Here is a 15,488-nt window from a genome sequence, read left to right as displayed (position 1 = left end):
AGAATTATTAGGATAGAAGTTAGGATGGTGGTTAACCTCTCAGGGGAGAGAGGTGCGATCAAGGAGAAGCATAGGGCTTTGGGAAATACTGCTGCTATTCTGTTTCTTAGTTCAGAAGTGGGTTTCACAGTATTGTTCTTTAAGCTGTGTCTGTTATATATTTCTTTTTGTTACATGTTTCACAATTTTGAAAAGCAGCAACATGGGTGACCTCTCCAAACTCTTCACTTACCAATACATCTTTTCTAATTTTTAATTTGATATTATTCTACAACTAATACTTTAATGTATTCTTATTATAAAATAGCTTTAAAATACAGATAGTCTAAAAATCCCTCCCGACCCCCTATCCCACATTTTTTTTATGTCTTTTTTTCTTCTTATTGTTAACTTTGAAGATAGACTTTAAACAATCCGAAGGAAAAGAAAGTAAAACATGAACAATCTGTTTCCGAGCCTCGTCATCTGTTATCTATTCTCAATGTTTATGTTTTATTTTAATTTTTATTATAAGACTAGTGCATTCTGAATACCCAGCACCTGTTAAGTGTCTGGTCCAGAATAGATACACAGTATTTATGGAATGAATCATGAATGTTCTTTCCAAAAATTATAATTCAGAAGTGTATGTATATAATAAAAAGTGCAAAGCTGGTACTCCCCTCCCCCTCCCCATGCTCTTTTAATGCTTAGGATTGTATCAAAGGAGAAGCTTCAATCCTTTGTAAATCTCTCCCTTAGCACTTCTTTTTTGGAAAACTGTATGTTCTGATAAAGGAGAGCTGTGTGCTATTCGGGGTTCGTTGCCACCTGTTCAAGGCAGTGGAAATACTGAGATGTGGTTTATAGTAAGAAATACGTGTTTGGTCTTTGTCCTCATTTCTGGCACAGAGCACCTAAAACTCTCGGAATTTCCTAAATGAATAGAGCAGTGTGTCTTTTGTTATATTAATGAGGCGACTTGAACACACCAAAACTTGGGTACAGGTTGCCTGAAGAAACAATCACATGATCAGAAGACTGGCACTTTCAGTCCCACCCCTCTGAACTCTGCAGAGGGGAGAGGGGCTGGAAGTTGAGCTCAATCACCGATGGCCAATAATTTAATCAACCGTGCTTATATAATGAAGTCTTTATAAAAACCCCAAAGGACAGGTTCCAGAAAGCTTCCTGGTTGGTGAACACGTGGAGATTTGGGGAGAGTGGTGTACTAGAGCGCACAGAAGCTCTGTGCCCCTTCCCCATACCTTGCCCTATACATCTTTTCCACCTGGCTGTTTCCTCATTATATCCTTTTATAATAAACTGATGATCTAGTAAGTAAAATGTTTCTCTGAGTTCTGTGAGACACTGTAGCAAATTAATCAAACTCAAGGAGGGGGTTATGGGAATCTGATTTATAGCCAGTCAGAAGTACAGGTAACAACCTGGACTCGCCATTGACATCAGAAATGGAGGGTGGTCTTGTGGGACTGAGCCCTTACCTGTGGCATCTGATGCTATCTCTAAATGTCAGAATTGAATAGAATCATAAGACACCCAGTTGATTTTGGAGAATCGCCCCTCCCCCGACTTTGGAAATTGGGACCAGAACACTTTTCACCCCATTTAAATACAACCTCTGGGAAGCCTTCCATTTCCTTCTTTCAGAGGGTTTCTTGCCCCTGTGCCCTGCAGGCTCCATACAACAGTTCTGTGGGTGACCTTGCACTACAGATAGCTGGGTACCTACTGTGTCTTTCACAGTTGGTGAGCTCCTTGCAGGCAGCCACCACCCACAGTGCCTTGGGGGATACATTTGCTAAATGTTTTGGAACTAAATAGAAAAAAATGCAGAACAATTAGAAATCATCGAATGGTAAATTAACAAATTACTTGAGTATCTCCCCCTGACATTTTAGTAGCTCTTGAAAGGGACAGTTCAACTGTCTCCTTTTTACTGAGAAGAAAACTAGTCAGTTACAGGAGCTAACAAACTAAGAACTGACTAGGATAGCTCTCCCAAATCATTCAACTCATTCTCATGGAACTGGAATTCAAACACAAGGTCTGACCCCAAAGTCTGCTCTTCTCTCCCAGGAAGTGGAAACATGAGCACTTTTCTTGGACAGGATTGAAACAATAATCTGGGGGATAGTTTTGATCCTGCTTAAGGACTGGCCTTCTGATAGGCATAGGTCCTTTTTGGCCCTTTAGGTTCTAAGAAGAGAGTCAGCCCCCTCTTGTATTCAGCTTACAACAAAGAAAAGTGGCACTCCAGACACTGCAAACCAGTAATTATTAAAAGCTCAGCTTAGAAGGTTTTGAAAGACAATTGGTCTACTCACTTGGCTCCACTTCTTGCTCCACCCTTTTTTCCTTCTGTTTTTGGAGAAATTAACACACTCTTAAACAACCAGTGGATCTAAGAGGAAATCACAAAGGAAATTAGAAAACATCTTGAGACAAACAAAACTAAAAATACAACATAGCAAAACTTATGGGACAGAGTGAAAACAGTGCCAAGGGGGAAATTTATAGCTATAAATGTTTATGTTATAAACGAAGAAAGATGGCAAATCAACAACTTAAGTTTACACCTTAAGGAACTAGAAAAAAAAAAAACAATGGAAATAACAGTGATATCTATCTCGTGGCGTTATTTGAATAAATAAAGTAACAGTGTATCGTGCATAGAAAATAACCCATAATGTGAGTTGTTATTACTGTTACTGACATCGTCCATAGTCCTGTATGGAAAGCACCATCACTACCTTGTATATTTATCTTGTATATATATTTCAGATGAGAAACTGGCTGGAGAGGTGAAGTAAGGACTCAGGACGTCAGTCTGGTAACAGCTCATTTGACTTCAAATTCCACACTTTTGGCACTGCACCATATTGACACTCTTTCCTGCTGGCCTGTCCTTTCTGACAGAACTGCAGGCAGTTCTAGACCTGCTACCTGACTCCATCAAATATTATTTTCCTATTTCCCAATTCTTCAGAGCCGTACAAGGAATTGCCTGACTTTGGGGTGATTACTGGGTAGGAATGAACAGGGGCCTTAATAAGTAGGGTACCAGAACAAGTGCTGTAGGGTAAGCCAGGACCCCAGCACGAGGCTTGGAAGGTTTAGCTGCGTCCGGATTTTGCCGCGTGGCTCGGCCGTTGCCCTGGAGGCGCAGGAGGGTGGGGAGACGCGTAACGCCCGAAGGACTACATTTCCCACAAGTCCGCGCGCCACGTGACCGCCGGCCGGAGCGCGCCAGGCCGTTCGGTCCTCAGCGGCGTTGTCGGACGCTTCCCTCTTCTCTGCCCGCCTCCGGCCTCCGCACTGACGCTGCCCGGGCGGGAGACGAGCCGGAGCTGGAGCCGGAGCCGGAGCCGCAGAGACGTGGAAACATGGAGGCCTGAGCTGGCGTGCGCCACCCCCGCTGCGGCGGCGACCAGGGCTCGTCCTGTCCCCTCTGCCACCCGCTCGCCCGTCCGTGAGCTGGAAGCGGATCTCCCCGCCTGCTGAGACAGGTGGGCTGTGGCTCCACCCCCGGCAGCGCGGCCCGGGAAGCCGGGTGAGGCCCCCCGCCTCTTGTCAGAGCGGGCTTGGGGACGCCCTCCCCTCCCCCGGGCAGGTTGGGGAGAAGGGTCCCTTCTGCCAGCGGGGGCGGGGCCACCCTGTCTGAGCCACGAGAGCTGCCCCCAACTCCCCTTCCCCCACTTCCAGGTTTCGGTGGCACTTCGAGCCGAGAGGTGAGGGGGTGTGTTAATCATGAGGGTGAGAGGGGCTTCTGTCCGAGTCTGCTGTTGGGAGTTGGGGAGGGGATACCGAAGAGCAAGTCGATGCTTCGGGAAATGAGGTTGACAAATAGTCGTGTGATGGGCGGGGTGAGCAATAAGTTGATTTTTTTTTTGACATGCACATTTTTGTTGAGATGTAATTTACATACCGTAAAATTCACGCTTTAAAAGTACAGTTGAAGTATAACTCAGTATTTTTTTAAAAAGCATATTTACAGGGTTGTGCAACTATCTAATTTCAGAACATTTTTATTACCCAAAAAAGAAACCTGTACCCATTAGCAGTCACTCCTTATTCTTCCCTCCCCCACTCCCTGGCAACTAGCAATTATGTTTTAACTGAAAGGTGAGAGAGGGTGGGAGGTTAGCCGGATATTTGCGAACTGGGGACAGTAGTGGATTAATAAAGCTGATAGGATGAAAGACCTGAAATATAGAGAAGCAATGGCATGATTGTAATAGGGCCAGCAAAGGGGTACACAGGATAGATGGACTAGGTACCTTTCAGAGGGATCCTGGCGTTTGGGCTGTTGAATTGGGAGCTCAAAAGAGGAACTGGAGGTGGAAGGAAAGAGGGTCTGTAAGAATAGGTGAATGATTGCTGTTGAGCATGAAATTTGTAAATATATAGATTTTTAGAATGGTTATATTGCTTTGTAGTTTTTATCTTAGATAATTCTCTCCGCAAGTCAGAGATAGACTGGGCAAGTATAAATATTCCCATTCTGCAGATGAAGACAATCTTCTTGAGGTTAGGTGACTTCCTGAAACTTACTGAGTTAGTAAATAGGGCAAAATGAGGTGGGGATTAAGTGGCAGAAAGTTGAGGTGGGGCTGTGTTTCAGGAAGGACTTCCAACTATTAAGTATATTAAGAAATCTGTATCATTATGATAAATAGGTCAAGGACTTTGTTTTTGTGTCTTTTAAATTTGGAAAGGTTCAATCTGAGATAATATAATACACCCCCAAGTACCCAGTACCCAACTCAATTAGTAACTCAGGTTAATTTAGTTCCATCTATGCCTCTATCCATTCCTATCCCCACTCCATTTCATTTGTAAATATTTGAGCATATGTCTATAGAAGATTGAGTCAGTATCTTTTTTTAATATACCCACAGTATGATTATCACACCTAAAAAGTTAATAGTAAGCTCTTAATATCAATATCTAGAAGGACTTATTATTTTTAAATGTGGTATCCATTTGATACAAAGGAAGTCAGAAGTACAGACATCATGATGTTTGACTGAAAAATACTGTGTAATTGTTTCCTGATTTTTCCAGTCAGTCCTACTATCCTGACCCATTTTCTTGGTTAACACGGTTCATCCCTCTATAGGAAGTTTGAAGAATTGTCATTTTGGCTGGCTCTCCAACAGTTGGAATGTTGTGAGAGCAGGAGAAAAACAGGAGTGAAATACACCACAAAGTGCACAAATAACTATTGTGTCTCATAATGGTCTAAATATTTGGGCAATTGGAGGATTCTTCTCTCCTCTAGGTGATATCACATATTGTTAGAAGTTGTTTAATGTGTATATTAGTTTTCTGTGACTGCTGTAACAAATTACCACAAATTTAGTGGCTTAAAGCAATACAAACTTACTATTTTAAAGTTCTGTATTTTAGAAGGTCGAAATGGGTCTTACTGGGCTAAAGTCAGTGTTTAAAGCTTGTGTCCCTTTTTGGAAGTTTCTAGGGGCTGCCAGATTCCTTGACTTGTGACCCCCTTCCTCCATCTTCAAGGCCAGCAGTGTTGCAGCTGACTTCTGTAGTTGATCTGACCACAGCTGGGAAAGGTTCTCCACGTTTAAGGAACCATGTGATTAGTTCAGGTGCATGTGGATATTCAAGGTAATTTCCCCCGTCTTAAGGTCCTTAACCTAATTATACCTGCAGCGTTCCTTTTGCTTTGTAAAATAGCAGAGTCACAGTTTCCATAGATTAGGATGTGGACATCTTTGGAAGCTGTTATTCTGCCTACCACAGTATCTTGTTGAGACTTAAGAAAATAGGTGATTTTGTCTGCTACCACGAATGCAGTGTGCCGTCTTTCACTCTGTAGATAGTGGGGATGGTTAGTGCTGGAGAGGACTGTTCCATTTTCCTTTTAGTGACTATAATCGAATATATGGGAAATACCTGGTAAAATGAGGCCTTTGGTAAAATGAGGCCTTTAGAAGGGATTAAGTATAAAATCAATGTGTAAAGTTTTTCTGTATTTCATTTCAGTCTTTTTCATATTCGTGTTTTCAAGGTATTGTATACTTGTAACCACAGTGTATATAATGCTCAGCTGCTACTTGATGACACAGGACACTCTGGGGCAGTGATGGTTCCCACGCCCAGGGTGTGAGGGTAGAGGTCCCAGTGGTTAATAGAGGCACCTCCAATTCAACAGGAAGACTCAAAGTGAGAGAAAATTTTCAGGAAGAATGAGCTACTATGAGACTTGGGCTAGAATTCCCTTCTAGAGTTTTCCTTATGTGACTAGCTGACCTGGGCATGGTTGAGTGCTCTGGGCCTGAAAAGTAGAGGGGCAGGATGGCTGTTTCTGCTCTTCCTTTCCCAGGATGGGGAGAAGACTGACTCTTTAGAGGTGGAAAGGATTTCAGGAAGTCCTGTAGTTTGGTATCCTGCTTCCTGAGGGGTTTCCACTTTCCACCTTAGCTTTTGAGGTCTTGGCTGTCTGCAAGTGTGAAGATCCTGGCTCTCTGATGGTGGTGTGTTTTAGCATACCACTCTCCAATTTATTTATAAGTTAATATTTCTACTTAAAGTAATACTTGCAAATTGTTAGAAAAGATAACACCAGGAGGCATATTATCCTTTTTAGTCTGGTTCCCAGAGATAACTACTTTTATCTGTGTTTATAAATATATCTAAATGGCTACTTTGTGATTAATCAATTTCAGGTAACGCCCGTTGACTGTGTGATGGTAGATGAGGTCCTCGTCCTCCCCATCTTCCAGCCCTTCCAGTATAGACACTTAAGAATTTTTGGTTAACTTACTGTTCAGTGTTTACATTTCTGTGACTGTGTAAATATCACTGCTGAGCTGAGTAGTTTACCTTGTTTTCCCGTGCCCCCCCAACTTTGTTTGCTGTTTTTTTCCAGAACATATAACTGGTTTTTACCAAATACATTGCAAGACCTATGGGGATTGGGGCCCAGGAAACTGATGCAAGATGTTACTCTGGCTGCTGCTGTTGCTGTGAGCAGTGAATTGTTTCTCATCCCTGTCCCAGAGGCTTCGCGGTCTCTGCTGGTGTGCATGTAAAGTAGTCTCAGACCTTGTTCCAACTTGACTTCACACCCTTCTATTTTGTTCATGTTTTCTGTTTGGAACTCATGTTACTAATCTGTTAAGACCTTCTAAACAGATCTTTGAATTTTCTGTCTCCTGTTTCCCATCTGTTCTTCTTCTTGTTCTTGATTATGGGAGTTTCATTGACCTTTTCTTTCTCCTCCATTGAATTTTTAAATCACTTTTTAATTTCAAGTGTCTGTTCTTGTTCTTTGAACATTTACTTTTTTTTCAATCACATCTTGTTCTTGGTTCGTGGAAACAGTGTGATATAGTGGTTAAGAGCTTGGTTTCTGCACTCAGCCCGCCGTGGTCTGAAACCTGGTCTGTCACTTTCTAACTCTAGTCTTGGTCTTGGGCAAGTCACTTAATGTTTCTTTGCCTCAGTTTATTCTTCTAGGTCAAGAGTTGGCCAATGTTTTGTGTAAAGGACTAGATTGTAAAATTAAGCTTTGTGGGTCCAGAGGAAAATGAAGACTATTATATAGGTACTTATATTACAAGGGAGAAAAAATTTCCTCAAGTATTTTTATTGATGAAATTGAAAATACAATAGTAATAATGATTGAGAACTTTTTTTTTGTAATAAAGTTTTGCTAATGAGAAGAATGAAATCTCTTTTGGGGGAGAAGGGATAACATTTTACTCAATTGGAGTTTAAACTTACTGTTTCCTATGATCAAAATTGATTACAGATGTTCATATTTAATGCTGATTTGTAAGATTTTATGTATTTCATCTTGGAATATATCTTCCTGCACAGATAAGTATTGCCAAATACTGATAGCAGTCTATGAACATGGTTTTCATAGAGTGTGTTTATTGCTTGGAAGGCATCTATAGAATTCTGTTAGATTCATTTCTTGATATTTACCTTTCATTCCATTATTGAATAATCACTTCCAATTGAGAATTACAGGAAGCTCCTTGTTGCACAGTTAAATGGTTTTTGAAATGTGGAAAGTATTTGTATTTAGGTCTGAAAGATGCTGCTGGAACTGTAGTTTGACTTTGGAAAATACATCTACCACATACATGTGTTACAGTGGAGAACTTGAGTCTTAATTTTTGATAGCATCGGAAGTGTATAAAGCAGCTTGACATTATCTGTGATTCGGACAATGTCAGTTGTCCTTGAAATGACTTTACCTCAGTATGGATTTTACATGTAAGTGCTGTTGGCCTTCTAATTTTTGGTCAAATTCATTGAGAAATACCAAATCTGTAACAAAAACTGATTTCCACAGCCATTCACTGTTCAGTAACTGGTTGAGAGGGATTCTTATTGTTCAGAAAAATTCCTGTCTCAACCTTGAGCTTTAAAAAGTTCAATAAAACTGTACCATTGCTAAGCCATCATATTGTTGTGTGGTAGGACATATGATATTCAGCTTTTATTTCTGAGAAAAATTTCATGGAACTGATAGTTAAGTTCATGAGAGTGAATGAAGTTAATTGTTGACACTACTGGTTCAATAACGTGTTAGATTCACATATTTTATAGAGTACCTACTGATAGATAGTACAATGAGTAATGAATAGTCTTTAAACACCTTGCATTTTTACAAGGTTTGTAAACTTGTCCAGCTAAGCCTTTTCTTTTTTTTTTTTGTTGACCATTTGTGGTTTTTTTCTTTTATCTTTTTTTTAAACATTTTTAATTGAGTTACAGTCATTTTACAGTGTTGTGTCAAATTCCAGTGTAGAGCACAATTTTTCAGTTATGCATGAACATACATATATTCATTGTCACTTTTTTTTTTTTTTGCTGTGAGCTACCACAAGATCTTGTATATATCTCCCTGTGCTATAAAGTACAATCTTGTTTATCTGTTCTACATTTTGAAATCCCTAGCTAAGCCTTTTTCTGGTTCAAACATGTTTTTACCATTATCTGTTGTATATCTTAGCAGATTCCACTTCATGTTGTACTGAATTAGTATTTTCTCAGCTATCGTTGGAAAACATTTATGGCTGTAATTGTCCTGTACAGACTCTTCTCTGAGCAAATATTTTTACTGAAAGACAAGTCTTAAAGACATTTTATTTTCTCTAGACACATTTCTTTGTCTGCTGAAATCAAGTGCAATTTAACTCATGATTGGTAAATGACTTTCCTTGCTTGGTTAACAAATGAGCCATTCGGAATCTTACTTTGGTTGCAGCCTCATTTTCAGCTAATGTCTTCCTATATTGTATTCTTCTGACACGGCTATGATGCTATTATATGATAAACATAATGCTTTGACATCTAATTAGATTAAAAAAAATCTACACTCCACTGTGACTTAGAAGTATGACATCAGTCTACCTTGTTTTGATGTGAGAGCTATCCACTGGTCATTAAAAATATCAAAATATGGCAATATGCGTAACACTTGAAGTGCTGCCATTGTCACATGTGTCATTGAGATTTGTCATGCGCTGAGCAGGAGTATAAAGGGATGAGTGCACCACGTTGAGTCCCTGCGGTAATTACTTTGCTGTTGGATCTCGAAAGCAGCTTTAGTCAAGATGTAAACAAATGAGTGTAGGTGTGTTCTAATCAAACTTTATTTGTGAACACTGAAATTTTAATTTCATATGATTTCCACGTGTCACAAAATACTGATTTTTTTTTCCCCCAACCACTTAAAAAAACATAAAAATCATTCCTCATGCCACAGGCTAGGTTTAGCCCTTGGGTCATAATTTGCTAACCCATGATCTAGGCAGTGAGAATAATAACAGTACTACCTCATAAGTTACAGTGAGGATTAAACGAGTTAATATGTGTCAAGCACTTAGAATAGAACCTGGGGACAGCAGTAGGTGCTACCTAAATGTTTGCACTCATTGTTTTTATTTTCTCTCTGAGGATATTAGTTTAAAATTTTTTTCTTAGAATCATCTGTTTTCTGATTAATTTCTTTGGTTTATTTTCATTTCTTTGTTTCATGTTGGAGGCTTTCTTCACAAGCCTAATCATTTTTGGTGGACCATTCTTAAGACTGAAACTCCCAGCATTGATTGGAAGTTCTGTGTGTGAGTGGATTTTGATGAGTGGCGGGCATTTCTGTAGGTGGCAAGCTAGCTTTTTAAATGGGGGGAATCCCAAATGCCTGTATCTTTTCCCTGGGTCTCCCTTCAGTTCCTCTTGAGAAGAAGCCTCCAATCTCCCACCTCGGAGACTGGGAAACATGATTGTGTAACCCAAAGCTGACTTTAACTTCATTCCCCTGCTTTCATCCTCTACCTCATTACCCTCTCCAACCTTGGCTTCAGAGTCCAGAGACTCTCCAGTCAGATTTCTCCAGAGAATGCACACGGTCTCCCTGCAACCTTCCCGGGGTTCCATAGGGTAGATTGGCCTCCTTCTTATTAGCATCCCCTTTGGCAGGCATTGCATGTTGGGGGCGTCCTTAGCTCTGCTGGTTCAGTTACTGCTTCTCTGTCACCTTTCTATCTTCCACACCTCCTCTGATCTTACACTTGTGGGCTTATTCCTTTTTATTTTCATTACTCTATTTCACTGGGGTGGAATATCCAACTGTATTTACTTAATATAGCACTTGGAACATAGTAACCTTTTAGAGAATGTTCCATTACTTGGTAGACTAATGGCACCTGTAGTGTTTATCATGTCCCTTGGCTAGTGATCATTGCCCACTGTTTCTCTGGGCTCCTGTTTCAGCAATGAGGTTTCGCCTTACAGTCTGTTGAGTACAAATGTGTGTGTGTATACACACATACATATATACATTTCTGAAAAAGGGAAAACAAAATTGTTGGCACCAAGCGTATGTACACTTAAAATGTTGACAGATGCTGTCTCATACCTGTACACTAATGGTGGGGATGCCTGTTAATTAGTCTCACATTGTTAAGGTTTTTTTTTTTTTTAACCTGTACTAATCTGATAGGTAAAATAATACTTTATTGTATCAATTAGTGTATTTTATTCCTAATTTATACTGAAGATCTTTTCATATATTTTTTAGCTATGGGACTTCGGCTATTCAGTATTTTTTAAGTAATTTATTTTCTGGCAGTGTGCTGTAGGCTAGTTGGGAACAGGAAGGAAATACAAAGCCTGATTCATGCCTCTCAGAAATAGTCTGCCTCTGGAGATATGTCATATGCACTAAAGAAAAATAGCATTTCAAGGTCGTTTTTTACTTAATGGGAACTTTAGGGGAGTAGTGGGATGGTGAGAGAGAGATTTGGGGAGGGAGGATGGAGTCAGTTTTGCGCATGTTAAGATTGAGTTCTTAACTACATTGCATTGAAGATAGGTCATTGAAAGATAGGTCTAAAAGCATCAGCAGTTGCATGCTTCTTATTTCTAGTATAGATTTATGTAAGGAGCATTGATATCCACAAAGTTACTGGATATATATAAAATATAATTGTATATATAATATTATCCTTAAGTTAAAAATTTTTTGTTTTAAACATATAGATAGAACTGGCATTTTCGTCAGAGACTGGGACTAGGAGAGGTTTGAAAGTAATACCGTGGAAGCCACTAGTGATACCAGGAGATAGGCTCAGTTATTGACAAATTGAGAGAAGGAAGAGCCGAAAGCCAAGGACGTCTTCCGATGCACAGTGAGAGGGAAGAGCAGGAGGACTCTAAGGAGGCGAAGTTACTGGATAGTGGGTTCCTCAGGCTCCATTTTATTCTGGTTTTTTTTAGTGAGGGTCTTGGGAGTTCCAAATACATTGGATGCAAGTAATGTGTGTGTGTGTGTGTGTGTGTGTGTGTGTGTGTGTTTGGAATCCTTGGCATGAATCAGATGCAAAAGAGATGCACTGGGGCTCAGTTTACTACTTTGCTTTCTGTGAGGGGGAAGAAGTAGGTAGAACCTTCTGGCAAGAGTCAGAGTACCTCAGTGGCTGGACTTCTCTGCTTGGCTGCACTTGTTCCTCCTCGGCATTGCAGCTGTTTCGGGTGCCGCCGTCACTCTGTGTTCTCAGCGGACAGTACCTGGTTGTTGCTGGCTGGGGGACTGAGGGCAGGGGTGACTGGGCAGGGTGTTCTGGCCAGGCCTGTTGCCCTGGGCTCTGGCCTTCTGCCTCTGGCCTGGGTTGCTGTTCATACTTTTGGTGCCCTTGATTGAAGGCTTTTGGCCTGTCCTAGATGCCATGCCCCTTAATTAATTAATTAAAAAATATTTTTATTGAAGTCTAGTCAGTTTACAATGTTGTGTCAGTTTCTGGTATACCACACAATGCTTCAGTCATATGGGAACATACATATGTTCGTTTTCCTATTCTTTTTCACCATAAATTACTACAAGATATTGAATATAGTTCCCTGTGCTGTACAGTATGAACTTGTTATTTATCCCATTTTCCTTTTTAGCTCACCTCCAAATGTTTTACAGCTTCTGGTTTCCTGTGAATTTCTGAGCACGGCTGTGTAATTTTTGACAATTAAAAAAATTTTTTTTTGCATTATTTTAGGGTTTGGTGAGGAAAACAGGATGGAGGCATTGCGTTTTATGCTCAGTTGACCGTCTTGGTTTTCTTTGTTAATATTCTGTTGTCTCTTCTTATAGCTTGCGGGCTTTATTCATATTGTTTTCCCCAGATTTTGTATTGGTCCTGGATTGAGCAGTTACTTTTAATACATTGTGATCTATCCTAGCAGCTTTGAAAATTAAATTTATTTCCTATAAATCAATAGAAAATAAGCAAAAGATATGAACAGATAATGGCCTCTTTCACAGCAAGAGGAATGAAATGCAAATGAAAACCGTACTGAAAACTGTTTTCACCTGTTGGTGAAAATTTTCATCAGTTGGCACAGATCAAAAAGTTTAATTCAACAGTGGTGGCTGTGGTGTGGAGAAACAAGCATTGCTAAAGGGAGTGGTAATTGGCAACCTCTAAAGAAGGCAGCTAGGCAGTGTAGGGGAGGAAAAATGATTTTCTATACCCTTCTGAGTTCTTAGCTGAGGACCCTGTAATAAAAGAGATCAACAGGAGAAAAACGGAAGTTTATTAGCATGTGTACCTCATGTATACACAGGAGATACCTAGGGAAAAGGGAGTAACTCCCAAGGTGGCTTAGAATTCAGGTTTCAGCATCATCTCAGTAGGGAAGGGAGGGTAGGGGTGGAATGTAGGCCTCTTAAGGGAGTGTATATCATGTTTAGGAAAGAGGAATGGGCCTTAGAAGAGTAGATGAGAGAAAAGGTGGTTTGTGACATAGTTTGCCTCAGTGTTGTGTCAACTTCTCGTCCCTCCTGTGATGAGTCAGTCTTCTGTGGTGATGAAACTTATCAACTTATGATTTATGATAATGGGATTCCTTTTGGAGAATCTGCCTTTAGGCAGATAAGGAAAGTTCAGAGAAGGCCTCACCCTGCCTTTGCTGTTTTTCAAGTGCCCTCAGCTCAAAATAAAGTGCCCAGGGGCATATTTTGAGGTGGAATATTCTACTTCCCTTCAGCAATATCTGCCAAAATTGGAAATGCATGTAATTTTGACCCAGCAATTCTGTTTCTTTGGATTTATTATACTTACACAAGTGTGAAATATCTTATGGACCAGATACTTAAATTGATTCGTAATAGCAAAAGACCATAAACTACTTACATGTCCATCAATATAGGATTAATGGAATTAAAAACTGGGATGTGACTGAGTTGTAAAAATAAATGAGGAAGTGATTTATATACAGATAAGTAATGATTTCTAGTATGTATTAACCGGGAAAAGCAAAATAAAGAGATGCATATAGTGTGTTATGGTTTGTGTAAAAAGGAGAAAGTATGTGTTTGAATATATGTAGAGAATCTGTGGAATGATACCTAAGAAACTAGTAATATTTTCTCTGAGTTCAGGAAGTAGGTGGTTTGGAGAAGGGATGGGAGAGAGACTTTTTACGATATACCCTTTGAACCCTTTGCATTTGTACCATGTGCATTACTGATTCAAAAAATAAAATACAAATGAAAAATCGAATCTTATTTAAATTTTCATTAATAGACTTTGTTGATATTTTTCATTGTTGTCTTATCTAGGAAAGGTGGGATGGAATTTTGTTCTTTTGAAAATACAGCATTCACGGACCTAATTAAACTCCCAAAGTGAATTTTTAATTGATTGCTTTTAAGGTACCACAAGAAAAGTAAAATAATGTTCTTTTTAGTTGAGAACAAATTGTTCTGATTCTCATTTCTTTTTATCTGGTGTCATTTTTATCCTGTTCATTTCAGTGAAGCAAAGAGAAGAAACTGAGTCCATTGGCAGCGCCAGGGGAACTCATAACTAAAGTGCTCATGCTGGTAAACCCTCTCTTAGCTAACCACTTTGATCCACACACGTAGGTTTTTACCCAGTAGACTGTTGTTAGGCCCACAGTGCTAACTGCCAATTGTCATGAGTGCCCAGATAAACAGAGCAATAAGCTGTGGCGGTCTTTTTTGTTTGTTCTTAAAAAATTTTGTTGAGGCGTATACAAGAGTTGTAGGGATTATTAGACAAGTAAAATAACTTGGAAGGTTTGATAAAAAGAAAATAATGCCTTTGAGTAGGTGGTAAAGGGCAAATCTGCTCACAGTCCCTGGAGTTAGGAAGTTAATGTGGATTCCCCAAAGGACCATGACTTATTTCATTTTTATTGAAAAAGTTCAGTTTTAAATAAGATTTGAAAGAAAGCATTTATTTGGGGAAACTACGTGAAAGAGCACTCCAAGACACCAAGTAAAATAGACTGTGAGCGCCTAATATGTCACCATGTAGTAATACAGGTGATGAAGTGATTTAACTTGAGAGAATAAACTTGGTTGTTGTGACAGAGAGTACCTGTTAGTCTGATTTATTGGCACCCTTCTTGGACATGTAGATTCAATTTCTGGGTTTATTTTTTATCTTAAAAAACTTTTTACTTTGAAATAACTATAGAATCATAAGAATTTGCAAAAAGAGTACCAAGAAGTCCCATGTACCCTTCCCCTAGCCTCTCGCAAGGTCAGTATAACTATAGCACATTATCAGAACCAGGAAACTGATATTGGCGCAACAGAACAAACTGCAGACTGTACTTGGATTTCTTCAGTTTTTACATGCACTCATTTTTTCTTTCTTTTGTGGATATAGTTCTGTGAAATTCAATCACGTGTGTAGATTCATGTAACCATCACCACAGTCAGTATTCAGGACTTTTGCAGTCCCACAGTCGAACTTGCTCGTGCTCCCCTTTTGTTATCAACTCCGCCTGCCCCACCACCCCTCCGCCCCACACCCCGGCAACCACAAGTCTGTTCTTCATCACTACAGTTCTGGCATCTTGAGTGTTACGTAAATGGAGTCATGATAGGTAACCTTTTTTGTTTGCCAAAAGTCATTTTTAATAAAAAGTTTCAAACATACAGAAAAGTAGAGAGAATAGTATAATAAACACCA

The 15,488-nt window shown here is 39.7% G+C and overlaps 1 protein-coding gene across 6 annotated transcripts in view; it reads left to right on the top strand.

Moving 5' to 3' along the window:
• The first annotated feature begins 3,232 nt into the window (after nucleotides 1-3,232).
• The window catches only part of DYM (dymeclin), a 310,625-nt gene continuing 298,369 nt past the window's right edge, over nucleotides 3,233-15,488 (top strand). The window contains exons 1-2 of one of the 6 annotated variants that reach the window (XM_032470531.1): nucleotides 3,292-3,553; nucleotides 5,476-5,637. The gene's annotated coding sequence lies outside the window, so the exon portion shown is untranslated. Of the gene's footprint in view, nucleotides 3,554-5,475; nucleotides 5,638-15,488 lie in introns of all 6 variants that reach the window. The other 5 variants (XM_032470530.1, XM_032470528.1, XM_032470526.1 and 2 more) reach the window with 5 other exon arrangements.

This window comes from Camelus ferus, chromosome 30, assembly GCF_009834535.1.
Source record: "Camelus ferus isolate YT-003-E chromosome 30, BCGSAC_Cfer_1.0, whole genome shotgun sequence".
NCBI classification, from domain to species: domain Eukaryota; kingdom Metazoa; phylum Chordata; class Mammalia; order Artiodactyla; family Camelidae; genus Camelus; species Camelus ferus.
This window is presented reverse-complemented; position numbering and strand designations above follow the sequence as displayed.